The 15,612-nt window shown below is 48.9% G+C and overlaps 1 protein-coding gene across 2 annotated transcripts in view; it reads left to right on the plus strand.

Annotated features, from left to right (window-relative positions):
• ttc6 (tetratricopeptide repeat domain 6) overlaps positions 1-15,612 on the plus strand; it is a 649,897-nt gene that overhangs the window by 61,274 nt on the left and 573,011 nt on the right. The gene's annotated exons all lie outside the window — the stretch shown is intronic.

Genomic DNA, 15,612 nt, shown 5'->3' on the forward strand with positions numbered 1-15,612 from the left:
AGATTATGACACTGAAGGACATACAGAAAATTTATACACTTAAAATTCAATAATGTCTCCAATAAAATACATTAATTAATTTTGTAATAAAATTGAGAGAACGGAGCGGCAGACCCAGTGGCCTAGAAATTCAGTTGGTTACGCCAGCCGTTAGCGCCTTAGGAGGAGTAGATTCCGGGCGCGAGGCGACTTGCGCCCGGGCGAAGCGCGAACTGCGCCTCGCCCCAACTTCACTAGAGATTTAGTGGCGGCGCAAAGTCTTTGCGCGCGCTCAGCTGCGCGCGCAGATCATGACGTCATTTCCTCGTGCAACGCCCTTTGTGCGCCCCCAACCGGAACTTCAGTCACGCCGCCCCATTGTGCGCCTGGCGCCCCTAGCGACTGTGAAGTGGAACGGTGCTCAGCCGATGCGGGGCGCGGGGGGCGCAAATTAAAGTGCACTCATCCTGCAATATAAAACGCTGCCATTTTGCAGCACACCTTCTTGCGAAACGGATCTTTGGAGAGAGACCAAGGTAGATAGCTTTCTGCTTTGGCCCAACACTCGGACAGGTACTTCTGGCTTCAGGCCACAGCTTTCAAAAAGTTTTTGCCTTCATTGACATCTCATTGTTTGCCAGCATATTATGGGGGCTGCAATGGGTGTAAACGCTGGCTTTCTCAATTACATCCAAAGGGCTCAGAGACGCCATGAGAGACTGGCAGCCCTGGCTAGATGGAGAGGGGGCAACAGGCGTCGGCAAAGGAGGCCTTACCCACCCAGGGTATACCGCCAGCAGTTCTCCTATCTCCAGATGTCTGAGGAGCAGTGTGTTCGGAGGCTGCGATTCAGAAGGGAGGTGGTCACAGAGATCTGCCAGCTGCTTGCCGGTGATCTGCAGCCACAGCTGAGGTGCAGGACGTCTCTGTCGGTGGCAGTGAAGGTGACGGTGGCTCTCAACTTTTATGCCACCGGCTCCTTCCAAGCCGCTACTGGCGACATTGCCAACATCTCCCAGTCCGCCGTGCATTGCTGCATCCGCCAGGTGACCAATGCCCTTTTCAAAAGGAGACGTCAGTTCATCTCCTTCTCCATGGCCCTTGCCAAGCAGCAACAGCGTGCAATGGGCTTTGCAGCATTCGCGGGCTTCCCCATGGTGCAGGGCGCCATTGACTGTACACATGTGGCTTTGCGGGCACCTCTGGAGAATGCCGAGGATTACCGCAACCGGAAGGGCTACCATTCGCTGAACGTACAGCTGGTGTGTGACCACAGGCAGCTCATCCTAGCTGTCAATGCCCGCTTTCCAGGCAGCAGCCACGATGCTTTCATCCTCCGACAGACTTCTGTGGCAGACATGTTCCAGGCCCAGCCTCACCCACGAGGATGGCTTATCGGGGACAAAGGCTATCCTTTGTGTACCTGGCTGATGACCCCGCTCCGTGCGCCCAGCACCCCTGCTGAAGAGCGATACAACGAAAGCCATCAATCGACCAGGAACATCATCGAACAAACAATCGGCGTCCTGAAGCAACGGTTCCGCTGTCTCGATCGTTCCGGGGGAGCACTGCAGTATTCGCCGGAGCGAGTCTCCCATTTCGTCGTCGTTTGTTGCATGCTGCACAACCTGGCTATCCGCAGGACTCAGCCACTGCCACCACAGATTGGAGGACCACCTGAGGAGGAGGAGGAGGAGGAGGAGGAGGACCAGCACAGGAGGGAGGCACAAAGTGCAAGGGCCGCCCGTCGCCGGCTTATTGAACGTCGGTTCTAGGCCCCCTCTCAGGGACTGGCTTGTGCCAATGTCAGCAGATGAATGTAGCCGCTCCACAAGCCCTCAGCCGAGCAGGGCAACCAGGACTTAACCAAAAAACCATGCACACTGCAATTTAACAACAAAAATTTATTGAAAACCTCTGCCCTTCCCACATTACATGCTCATGTGGAGAAGCCCCCTCCAAAAACACAAAAATACCAGTCTCGGCCTTACAAAAAGAAAGAAAGACACCAGTCTCGGCCTTACACAAATAAAGATATACACCAGTCTCGGCCTTACACAAATAAAGATAGACACCAGTCTCGGCCTTACACAAAAACAAATAGACACCAGTCTCGGCCTTACACCCAAACAACTGCACAAGTGTCGGCCTTCCAACAAGCAGCAGGCATTTGTGCATACCTCTACTTTTTGCCCTGCGAGGGCGATGCCTTGCGCATCCTTGCCTGGCCCCTGCCCGCCCTGCTGCTCCTCAATGGGAGCCCAGTGGCTGCAGCAAGGCTGGGGGAAGGCTGCTGAGGGGCAGATGGTGAGACGGCAGATGCCCTTGGGGGTCGGCCTGCACCAGCTCTGGCCTTGGAGGGGCCGGCTGCTGACTGCTCCAACTGTGGCTGGGCGGCAGCAGTCTGTCCAGCAGCTCGTGGCAGCTGCAATGGCGGAGTGGCAGTGTCGGCTGCAGGAATGGTGGCAACCTGGCAGATCGCAGGTGCTCGCTGGTCGCCTGACACATTGGCACTCGCACGGGCCAGCAGTGCAGCATGTGCAGCAACCAGCTGACGGACAGATTGCTGGGCTGCTGCTGCGTGGCGAGTGCCCTGGCGAGGCCTGGCTGATCCAGTGAGGGTGGCAGCAGTTAGTGCCCGTGTGGCCCTGGTCTGTGTCCGCAATACACCAGCCAGTGAATGGACGGCACGACTGAGCACTTGGCTAGAAGCTGACTGTGCTGCCGTGAAGTCCTGCAGACTCGTGGCCTGTGCTGCCGCGATGTCCTGCAGACTCCTGGCCTGTGCTGCCGCGATGTCCTGCACACTCCTGGCCTGTGCTGCATTGAATTGTTCCAGACTCCTGGCCTGTGCTGCACTGAATTGTTGCAGACTCCTGGCCTGTGCTGACCCGAATTCCTGCACACTCCTTGCCAGTGACTCTATGGAGTCAGGCATCCGTGCCACTGCAGCCATGAGCTCAGTGTGCCTGCGCTCAGCCTGGACGGCCATTTCCTCTAGGAGGCGCACCTCCTCTGCGCTGACTGTCGCAGGACTGGAGGCCGCACTCACCCTCTGGGGAGAAGTCCGCCGAGCTTCCCCACCCCTCCCGCGTTGCTGTAGGCCGCTGGGCCCCGGAGCTTCACTCTCCTCCGACCCTTCCCCCCCGGCTCCCCTCCAGGGAGACGTGTCCCCTACATCGGCATGGGCTGGCGCGGCTGAGGGTGGCACTGATGGGCCGGCTTCCTCTTCCTCCTCCTCGTCTTCCGAAGGGCTGACAGTGGCAGCTTGAGGGCCCGCCTCCTCACCTGGCGATTCACCATCTGAAAGCAGAAAGGCACAAGAGTAGCTTTAGAGTGAGGACAGGGCGGCAGCGGGGGAGGCATGAGTGGTGCCATTCACCGCATTGGTCGGACAGTGGCAAAGGATGCTGATCTGATGCGCAAGTGGAACGAGAGAGGTCCAAAAGGTCATGCCCTCACCATTGGTGCCCAGAACAGGGTCGGCATCTCCAGTGGCGACGGGGCCAATCAGCCGGCCTCCCATAATGCGCTCCACATGCTGGTCGAGGTCGGAGAGCTCTTTGATGTCAGGACGGCCTCCCCCGGTCTCAGTTTGGTTGCGCCGGTTGTGCGCAACCTTGGCCTGCAAGAGAAAGGACGGCCTCTAAGTACAGTGTGTAGCCCTGATCTTGTCTGCACTGCCTCCCATGGTCGAATAGCTTGTACAGTGTGTAGCCCTGATCTTGTCTGCACTGCCTCCCATGGTCGAATAGCTTGGACAGTGTGTAGCCCTGATCTTGTCTGCACTGCCTCCCATGGTCGAATAGCTTGGACAGTGTGTAGCCCTGATCTTGTCTGCACTGCCTCCCATGGTCGAATAGCTTGGACAGTGTGTAAAGTGCTGAATGTGCAAGTGATTTTCATGCCAGTCCCATAGCTGCTGGATGAGGGCTGGCCATTAGGGCTTTCAGGTCCCTTTGCCCATAATGTGAGGTGCACATGCAAGGATGAGGAGGACACTGGAAAGGGTACTCACCCTGACAACCCGAGTGAGGTCATTGAACTTCTTCCGGCATTGCACAGCAGTCCTGGCAACCACGCTGTTGGAAGAGACCCTGTTGGACACCTCCCTCCAGGCTTTCCGGTAGGCGCTGGGCAGCGGCCTCTTGCCACCTGGGTACAAAACATGGCGCCTGCGCTCCACTCCGCCAACCAGCACCCTCAGGTCACCGTCGCTGAAGCGCTGCGCTCTCTCCCTGGCCTTCTCCATAGTCCTGGGCGTTGTACAGGTGAAGCTGAAGTGGTCAGGCCTAGGTTGAGGGCTGCAGTGTGCAGGGCGTGACAGGCAAACAAATCGACCCTCCCCCTTTAAGAGCTGACCGGCGCCAGAGTGTCTGCCGTCAATCAAAAACTCGCCGCACCTACGCTGCGCCCGGCCTCGGTGGTATCGCTCAGCACCGCCGGCTTAGCGCCTAAAGATGGTCGTGCATCGCCTGTTTTAGCGCAGCAGCAACCTCTTGGGGCGTTGCGACTGAATATCGGCGAAGGGGGTGCGACTTTGCGCCGGGCGCAAACTTTAGCGGCCGCCTGACTTTACTGCCCCAAAAGTGGCTATACTGAATTTCTAGGCCAGTGAGTATAAAGAGCACAGTGAAACTGACACAAGCAGAAAATAAAATCTGAAAAATTATGTTGTAGATAACACAGAGGAAGGAGCGGTGGCGCCTGGCGAATAGAAGCTAAGGGGGAGTTTTAGCACACAAAAATGGGTGGGTTGGGGGGGTCAGATGTTAAAATTTTTAAAATCTGAACCCCGCCTCCAACCCGCCCACTTCCAAGTTTTACGGAAGTGGGTCAAGGGGCAGGCAGCCAACCCGCTCCCAGGAGACGGGTTGGAAATGTAAATATTTTAATGAGGCTGACAGCCTCTGATTTCACCTGCTTTGCAGGTTGTACAGTGGGCGGCGGAGTTTCCCAAGCCTCGGGAAACTCGGTAGCTGAAGGGAGGCGAGGACAGCTTTGGGGAGAAGGTAAATGCCTTCACAGCACTGTTTGTGGGCCAAGAGGAGCAGGAGTGCTTTCCCCTGGCCCCCCAAGCTCCCCCCCATCAGACCCCCCACATACAAAGGCCCCTGGGGTCGGGGAGTGACCCACCCTGGCTCCCCCCTGCCCCCGGTTGTGGATCGGACCTACCTGGTCCTGCAGCCTGCTCCAGCCTGCTTCCTGCCTAACTGGAAGCCAAGCCTGTCAATCGGGTTGACTTCTGGACGGGGAACCTGGACTTCTGGGTATCCCGTCAGAAACTCCACTCCCTCGCCTACATAACCCGCCCCTGTTAATATTCAGGCCTAAGTGTTTGCTTTATTTGTTAACGCTTTCATATTTAACTATATAGGAGTTAAGGGGCTACTCATCTAAGATATATATATATATATATATCTCATAATAGTCAAGAGTGAAACTAAACTTTAGGTAAACAGACAGTAACTGTCATCAAATGAGACCTGTTGCCTGTACATCCTGTGCCATGTGAAAACATCAGGACACTTTGTATGTTCTGGACAACCACGTGTGCAGGAAGTGTCTCTGGCTGCTCGAGCTCAAGCTGAGGGTTTCTGAACTTGAGGAATGGCTGGTGTCACTGCAGGGCATACAGTAGGATGAATATTTCCTGGATTGTACGTTCCAGGAGATGATCACCCTGCAGCCACAGAGAATCCAGGAGGATAGTAAGTGGGTGGCCATCCTGCAGGGTAGGAAGTGGAGATAGCTAAAGCAGGAATCCTCTGGGAGTGTGGCACTCACAAACCAGTTTTTAATTGATGAATAGCAAAATACTGCGGACGCTGGAAATCCGAAATAACAACAGAAAATGCTGGAAAAACTCAGCCAGCCAGGCAACATCCGTGGAGAGAAAATAGAGTCAACGTTTCAAGTTACCTCTACCTCGAGTCCAACTACCTGGACTACACTTCCTCCCACCCTGCCTCCTGTAAGGACTCTATTCCATTCTCCCAGTTTCTCCGTCTCCACCGCATCTGCTCCGACGATGCCACCTTCCACACCAGTGCTTTCCTTTTCCTCAACCGAGGATTCCCCTCTACCGTGGTTGACACGGCCCTCGACTGTGTCCGTTCTATCTCCCGCACTTCTGCCCTCACCCCTGCCCCTCCCTCCCGGAACCATGATAGGGTTCCCCTTGTCCTCACCTTTCACCCCACCAGCCTCCACATTCAACGGATCAACCTCCGCCATTTCCGCCACCTCCAAAGTGATCCCACCACCAAACACATCTTCCCCTCCCCTCCCCTTTCAGCATTCCGTAGGGACCGCCCCCTCCGAGACACCCTAGTCCACTCCTTTATCACCCCCAGCACCCCTTCCCCTTCGCCCTCCACCTTCCCGTGCAAGCGCAGGAGATGCAACACTTGCCCTTATACCTCCCCCCTTCCCACTGTCCAGGGCCCCAAACACCCCTTCCAGGTGAAACAGCGATTTACTTGTACTCCTTGCAATCTAGTATACTGTATTCGCTGCTCACGATGCGGTCTCCTCTACATTGGGGATCCCAAACGCAGATTGGGTGACCGCTTTGCGGAACACCTCCGTTCAGTCCGTAAGGGTGACCCTGAGCTTCCGGTTGCCTGTCATTTTAATTCACCGCCCCATTCCCACTCGGACCTCACCGTTCTCGACCTCTTGCATTGTTCCACAGAAGCTCACCGTAAACTCGAGGAACAGCACCTCATCTTCCGATTAGGCACTTTACAGCCTTCCGGATTCAATATCGAGTTCAACAATTTCAAATCATAACCTCAGCCCCCATTACATTTTTACTTATTTTTTATCCCCACCTTTGTTTTGGCCCTTCCCCCACCCCCCCGCTTTTTTTCTCGCTCTCTCCCACGTGGCAGCTGTCTCTCATTCTGCCAGCACATTTCACACCTAATCTGAGCCGTCTTTTGTCTCCACTAGTCCTATCACCATCTCGTCTCGTTTTGAATACCTCTTAATGTCTCTTCTCTTTTGTTCTCTCCCAGCCTGGCCTCTCAATCTATTTCATTTCCTGTGCCTTTCCAGTCTTGACAAAGAGTTTGACTCAAAACGTTGACTCTATTTTCTCTCCACGGATGTTGCCTGGCCTGCTGAGCTTTTCCAGCATTTTCTGTTGTTATTTTTAATTGATGAATACTGATGAAGGTGACAGCACCTCAAAGGAATGCAGTCCAGAGCACTGTGATGCAAATGGCTGCACAGAGGGGAACATCGAAGTGTGGAAATGTAATTGTCATAGGGGTTTTGATATTCAAAGGGATAGATATTCAAGGGGATAAACAGGCGTTTCTGCAAACACCGACTTGAGTGTCTTGTGGTGTGTTGCCTCCCTGGTGCCAGGGTAAAGGATATCTGGGAATGGGTGAGGAACATTCTGCGGGGGTTTGGGGGAGGAACAGCTAAAATTCGTGGTCCATGTTGGAAGAACATGGGTTAATAAACGACAGCCAACACGGATTTGTTAAAGGCAAATTATGTCTGACTAACTTGATTGAGTTCTTCAATGAAATAACGGAGAGGATTGATGAATATAGGAACAGAAGTTGGCCATTTAGCCCCACGAGCCTGTTCCGCCATTCAATAAGATCATGGCTGATCTGTGACCTAACTCCATATACCCACATTTGCCCCATATCCCTTAATACCTCTGGTTAACAGAAATCTATCAACCTCAAGATTTAAAATTAACAATTGACAGCATCAACTGCCATTTGCGGAAGAGAGTTCCAAACTTCTACCACCCTTTGTGTGTAGAAGTGTTTCCTAACTTCACTCCTGAAAGGTCTGGCTCTAATTTTTAGTCTATGTCGCCTAGTCCTAGATTCCCCAACCAGTGGAAATAGTTTCTCTCTATCTACCCTATCAGTTCCCCTTAATATCTTGAAAATTTCGATCAAATGACCCCTTAACCGTCTAAATTCCAGGGAATATAACCCGAGTTTGTGTAATCGCGCCTCGTAATTTAACCCTTGGAGTCCAGGTATCATTCTAGTAAATCTATGCCACACTCCCTCCAAGGCCAATATTTTCTTCCTAAGGTGTGGTGCCCAGAAGTGAACACAGTACTCGAGATGTGGCCTAACCAGGGTTTTGTATAACTGTAGCATGACTTCTAACCCCTTGTATTCTAGTCCTCTAGATATAAAGGCCATCATTCCATTAGCCTTTTTGATTATTTTTGTCCCTGTCCATGACATTTTAATGATCTATATGCATGGACCCCTAAGTCTCTTTGGACTTCCACTGCTTCTAGCTTTTCACTATTTAGAAAGTACTCTGATCTATTCTTTTTAGGTCCAAAGTGGATGACCTCAAACTTGCCTATATTGAAATCCATTTGCCACAGTTTTGCACATTCACTTAATTTATTAATATCTCTTCATAATTTCATGAGTTCATCTACACTGCCTACAATGCCGCTTATCTTTGTGTCAGCGGCAAACTTGGATATGTAACTCTCTATCCTGTCATCTAAGTCGTTAATAAATACAGTGAAGAGTTGAGGTCCCAACACAGATCCCTGTGGGATGCCACTAGTCACATCCTGCCAATTAGAGTGCTTGCCCATTATCCCTACTCTCCTGCCGCTCAGCCAATTTCCTAACCAGGCCAATAATTTGCCCTTAATTTCATGAGCTTCAACTTTAGCAAACAGTCTCGTATGAGGGTAGTGCAGTTGATGTTGTGCATATTGACTTTCATAAGGCCTTGGATAAAGTACCACGTAATAGGCGTGCTAGCAAAATTGAAGCCCATGGATTAAAGGGACAATGGCAGCATGGATACAAAATTGGCTGAGAGACACAAAGCAGAGAGTAGTAGTGAACGCCTGTTTTTCAGATTGGAGCGAAGTATACAGTGGTGTCCCCCAGGGGTTGGCATCAGGACCACTGCTCTCTTTGATATATATTAATGACCTGGACTTAGGTATAGGGAGCATAGTTTCAAAGTTTATGGATGACACAGACTTACAATTGTAGTAAGCTGTGAGGAGGATAGTAGCAGACTTCAGGAAGACACAATCAAACTGGTGAAATGCAGAGAAGTGTGAAGTGATGCATTTTGGAAGGAAAAGTTAAGAGAAGCAGTATAAACTAAATGGTAAAATTTTAAAGGGGTTGCAGGAACAGAGAGACCTGGGATTTCATATATACAAATCTTTGAAGGTGCCAGAACAAATTGATAAAGCTGTTAAAAAATCATACACGACCTTGGCTTTATAAATAGAGGCATAGGGCTGGATTTTCATTGAGGAGGCGGGTAGGAGGCGGGACTACAACTTTCGGGGTTGTAGTCCCGCCTCCATCGAGTTCTAGCCAACCCACGTGCTTTAGACTTGATTGACCTTGTTGAGCCCGCCCAGCGGGCTCAGCAGGCCAAATAAGGGCCACCCGGCAACAGGTGACGCCACAGATTGACATTTCATCTGTCAAGACCTTTTGACAGATGAAATATCAGCGTTTCACAGCTGTTTGAAGCTGTCAAACACTGACAATCTGTACTCCAGGTTAATTCCTTCCTTTCAGGATGATTTAGAGATCTCCCCGGAACAGAAAGCAGAGGCTGTAGATTTTGACAGCTGGCGGCCATTCTGCTTTCTGTGCGGGTGAGATGAGGGACTCCCGAGACCTGAAGGAAGGAAGGTTGTAAAGGTAAGTAAAGGTTAGTAGAACTTCTTTAAACACTTTACAGAGACCAAACACACTTACCTCTGCACTCATGCACCTATCACTCACCTGAGCACCGGACATCTCGACCCCCTCCAAGCCCTTCATCCCGACGGCCCGCCTCGCTAACTTGGCATGGTTTGGCGCCGTCGGGAATTCCACATTTCAACAATGAAAATAGGGATTAGGCTAAAAACTGCCTGTTAACTACCTGTTAACAGGCAGTTAATTGGCACTAATCCCCTTCCCGCCTCGAGGAGGTGGGTCCCAGTGCGGGGCGGGTACCCGCCTCCTTTGAAACTGGCATGGAGGCGGGTTGGGGGCGGGATGGGGTCGGGACCCCCGATTTCGGGATTTTAAACCCCCACACACCTTCAATCCTGACTCCACGGCCCAATGAAAATCCAGCCTATACAGTACAAAAGCAAGGAAGTTATGAAAATCCTTTATAAATCACTGGTTAGGTCTCAACTAGAGTATTGGTCGCGATTTCACCTACCTCTGTGGGTCCGGTGCGGCCGGGGTCGGTGCCAGGGTGCAACCCCGCTGCTGGCTCCAGCCCGCTCTGTAGAGTGATCTAACGTTGATTGGGCTTGTTAAGCCCGCCCAGCTGTATCCTGGCCAATTAAAGGAAGCGTGTCTGATGATGTCATTTGATGACGCGTCATCAGCCAGTATCCTAAAAGGGACCATGTGCAAATTGATTTTGACAGTTGTGCTGTCAGTGTTCTACAGCATTGAGGTGCTGCAAACACTGACAAACACTGCACAGAGGTGCACAGCTACACCCAGGCTCTCCCATGAATCCCTCCATATCGAGGGAGTCACAACACGCAGGGAGGTCCTCTTCCCTTCCCATGGGCAGAAGAGACCTCCCCAGGAGATCAACACAGCCTGGTTGAACATTGCACAGGAGGACACAACAGGGATGTCGTCAGGAGGACCAGGCTGCAGTGGCGCAAACCTTTCAATGATCTCAGTAGATCACAAAACGTTACTGCAAAGCCACACTCAGCCTCATCCTGCTTTGCCACTCATCACACCCCCATCACTTTGCCTTCCCTACCCTACTCCTGCACATCCTTACTCACACCAACTTACCTTGCACCTCCACCCATCCCTCTCTATCTATATTATCACTTCCCCATCTCATGAGCCACCCCCCACACTCGCCCTCATCCTAGTCCAATCATACCAAGTAACAACACACAAGGGTAGGCACTTGTGTGTTTTAGACAATGTTCATGTGAAGTTTCTGTTAATGTGCTGTCAATCATTGAAACCTTTATTTTCAACACTTTGCGTTCTTGGACAGATTTGTGTGCACCTTTTGGAAGTGGCTTAGTGAGTTGCAGTGAATGGTGAGACATAACGGTACTCCCCGCATTGGTGATGAGTGTGAAAGGAATGGCTTGGGCATTTTAGGGATGCTTTATGGTGTTGGTGTGGGGTGGTGCCAACCTGGTGCATCATGTGGTAGCCAGGGTGTACAGCATCAAGTGAAGTAAATCTGGCTACTGTGAGGCAATCTTTGGCCTCCCGGTCAGCAATGTGGTCGGGTACTGATGCCCTGTGTCCTGTGCAGCATCAGTTGATTGTGGAGAAGATTGGTGGTGTTGTTGGGGCTGATCATGGTGGGATTCTGCGGACCAAGCTGAGATAGTTTCAAGGGTACCGATGCTGATGTAATAGATGGCAGGTGAAGTTGTAATGACAGAAGCAAATCTGTCAATGGTCAGGGAGGTTGTTCCAATGAGGTGGCACTGGATAGTGAGTTGGCTCCAAACACTTGCAAGCTGCATAAAGCTCAGTCTATCTTCCAAATGCAGTAAGCAACAGCTTCTGAGCTTGGAAAGTGAACAGCTGTGAGATGGGAGCTTTTATACCACTTTTGCAGCTGTCAAGTAATCAGATAATTAATTGTTGAATCCACTCACGACCTGCTGAGCTGATATGATCCCCAAGCAGTGTATAACCCATGGGGAACTTGTAAAATTGAAAGGTAAGCTTAAAATAGTATTTAAGTGCCTCTTAACAATCTCTTAATGATTTAAATTGCCTCCCCCATCGCTTGGCGTTGGGTCTGTTCAACGCTGACAGACCCGATATCTGGGAGACTAGAGTGGAGGCGGGTTGACAACGGGTTCCCTATTTTTTTCCCCCCATCCAACCCACCACCAATCGCACCCGCTGACCCCCTGAAAAATTCCCCCCTTTGTGTCTTATTCTGGGCACCATGCTTTGTAAAGGATGTCAAGGCCTAGGAGAGGCTGCAGAGGAAATTTACCAGAATGGTACCAGGGATGAAGGAATTCAGTTATGTGGAGAGAATAGAAAAGCTGGGATTGTTCTCCGTGGAGCAAAGGAGGTTAAGGGGAGATTCAGTAGAGGTGTTTAAAATTATGAGGGGTTTTGATAGATTAGATAGGGAGACACTGTTTCCACTGGCAGGAAGGTCAGTACCAGAAGGCACAGATTTAAGATAATTGGCAAAAAAGCCAGGGGGAGATGAGGAGACATTTTTTTTACTCAGCGAGTTGTTATGATCTGGAATGCACTGCCTGAAAGGATCATGGAAGTAGATTCAGTAGTATCTTTCAAAGGGGAATTGGATATATACTTAAAAAAGAAAAAAATGCAGCACTACAGGGCAAGAGCAGGGTAGTGGGACTAATTGATAGCTCGTTAAGAGAGCTGGTATAAACATGATGGGCCAAATGATCTCCTTCTGTGCTGCATATTTCTATGAATATATTAATCCCCATGTTTTTTCACCCAAATTTCTTCCATCCTCTTCTGAATGGAATACATTTCTCCAGGTTCTGGCAGCCCTCCCGGTACCTCACCAAATGGCTACTCTTCATGTGTGAACTGAGGCAGCTAGTGTTGGCAGAGTATTTGACTGTGGAGGGCAAAACACCCACTGTCTACAACCACTTTCCAGAAGGACTCACTAGATAGTGATTAGAAGAGGGAACCTGACTGACTTTTTTTGTTTTTTGTTTCCCCCTCCATAGTTTAGGGAACTGAGACTATTTACAGCATCCCAAACGTTACTCTGACTGATATCCATTAACTCAGTGCAGACTAAGAACTGAAATAGTGACCTTCTGGTTTGTATGCTTTGTATTATGTCTGGCAGTGCCTTACTCAAGAGGCCTTCAGGAAGCCATATTTATGTTTTCTTTGCCTAATTTTTATTCCTCTTTGAATCTTTAACATTTCCATCTGCCATTACATTTGCTCCTTCATGGTCTACACCATGCTCTGTGATTGGCTGCCTGAAGGGTTAGTTCTAGGTTTAGAACTGCTCCTATTAGTGTTTTTCCATGAGATAGAGCACCCTGCTGACGCATTCATATGAACATTTGGGTTGAGTGCTGTTTGTCTGATGTGGGCAGAGTGACCTGAATGCCAATCACTGGCAACAGTGAAGTTAATTCACTTTTGTTAGAGCTAATGGGACAGATTGACTTATTTGTAATAATATTACCTATAAGTCAAACAGTATATACATAAGATAATAGGATCATTTTTAATTATTGTATCTTTTCATGGGTGAGAAAGACATGTTAGTCATGAATGACAATTTACCTTGCAATTGCTTCACCATATTAGAGGCATGGGAATTAATTGCAAATTCACTAACACGTTATTGACAACTGTTTTGAGTATGATGGCCCAGTAATTCCTCTCCCAACGCGTGAGTACGGACGGGGTACTCACGCGTGTGCCCGGAGGAATTGCCGGTTTTCAGCATGCACAGCGCATGCGGGGAAAACCGGCATTTCCTCTCCTCTGACCCAAGGGGTTAAGAGGCTGAACGCGTGCGACTACACAGGCAGCGCGTGCGACTTGGATTTCCTTTATTTTTAGAGAGTTGCGCATGTGTAAAGGCCTCCGGTTTTTACGCATTGAAAAACCACACGTAAGTACTTAGTTTTACAGGTAAGTGGTCTATTAATACAATTTATAACATTTTTTTCCACAGGTTTATTATTTTTAAAGAATTTACAATAAGGTAAGTTTAGTTTTAGCCCCGATTTTTTATATAATTTTTTTCAAATTTTAAAATTATTGCTTAAATAGTTTTTTACAGTTATTTATGGGTCATTTAAGTAGTGCAATGTTTTTTTTAATTTTCTTTCAAGTTTAAGTAGTGTTTTGGGGCCAGGAGTTTTCATGAGTTTGACAGCTCTCACTATCAAACTCATGAATGAACTTTTGCAACCTCCCATTGGTTGCCCTGTGCTCACGTGATCCCAGCTGGCTCATCGCACTAAGCACACCGCTGGGTCACGCACGCAGGACCTCAAGCGGGCCAGTGAGAGGAAATGCAATGCGGGCCAGGATTTAAATGTCAGTGCGCCGGGTAAGTGCACATCGGGGGCTTGCACGCGCAGCAAGCTCCCGATCCTAATTTCAGGGCCGATATTTCAGTGGGAGGCTGGTAGATTTGACAGGCTTGTTAACTTTATTAGTAAATCTCATTCAATTAAGCTGGAATATCTATCCTGCACTATTCTTTCAGGAAAAGGGGAAGAATGCTATGTGGTAGTTTATACACAGCTTGAGAGTCTTTACAGGAGAAAAGCAAAAGCAGTTGTACAGTGCGGCTGTTGATATCCTATGCATTTGCAATATTTCTCAGTGCAATGAGATTACGTATACGGATTTGGTATTATTAATTTGTGCCTACGGTATACTATATTTGAATTCAAACAATGCATTTTATCTGTTTCTAAGCTCATTTACAAATTATACAATTTTATGTGCCTTAGTTGAAGCTCAGTTTTTATGGATAAAACTGGATTGTACTAGTTCACTTCAACTGTAAACTAGATTTTGGATTTCAAAATATGTTGTGCTGCTTGCTACAGAGTTGAGATAACATGAAAATCATAGAATCATAGAATGGTTACAGCACAGAAGGAGGTCATTTGGCCTGTCGAACCCGTGCTAGCTCTCTGCAAGAGCAATTCAGCTAGTCCCACTCCCCCGCCCTTTCCCCGTAGCCCTGCGATTTTTTTCCTTCAAGTACTTATCCAATTCCCTTTTGAAAGCCATGATTAAGTCTGCCTCCACCACCCTTTCTGGCAGTGCATTCCAGATCCTAATCACTCGCTGCATAAAAAAGTTTTTCTTCATATCGCCATTGGTTCTTTTGACAATCACCTTAAATCTGTGTCCTCTGTTTCTTGACCCTTCCACCAATGGGAACAGTTTCTCTCTATCTACTCGTTGAGGAGCCAACTAGGGAACAGGCTATCCTAGATTGGGTATTGTGCAATGAGAAGGGGTTAATTAATAATCATGTTGTGTGGAGTCCTTTAGGGAAGAGTGACCATAACATGTTAGAATTCTTCATTAAGATGGAAAGTGAAGAAGTCCAATCCGAAACTAGGGTCCTAAATCTAAACAAAGGAAACTATGATGGTATGAGGAGTGAATTGGCTATGCTAGATTGGGGAGCTTCATTAAAAGGCATGACAGTAGATAGGCAATGGCTAACATTTAAAGAACAAATGCATGAATTGCAACAGTTATACATTCCTTCCTGGCGCAAAAACACAAAAGGAAAAGCGGCACAACCATGGCTAACAAAAGAAATTAAAGATCGTATTAGATCCAAAGAGGATTCATATAAAGTTGCCAGAAAAAGTAGCAAGCCTAAGGATTGGGAGCAGTTTAGAGTTCAGCAAAAAAGGACCAAGAGATTGATTAAGAGGGGAAAAATAGAGTATGAGAGTAAACTATCAAGGAACATAAAAGTGGACTTTAAAAGTATGTAGAAAGAAAAAGATTAGCGAAGACAAATGTAGGTCCCTTACAGTCAGAAACAGGAGAATTTATAATAGGGAACAAAGAAATGGCAGAGCAATTAAACAAATACTTTGGTTCTGTCTTCACGGAAGAGGACACAAATAAC

Source organism: Somniosus microcephalus, chromosome 12, assembly GCF_052327205.1.
Source record: "Somniosus microcephalus isolate GS21.2 chromosome 12, FLI_Smic_1.0, whole genome shotgun sequence".
NCBI lineage: Eukaryota > Metazoa > Chordata > Chondrichthyes > Squaliformes > Somniosidae > Somniosus > Somniosus microcephalus.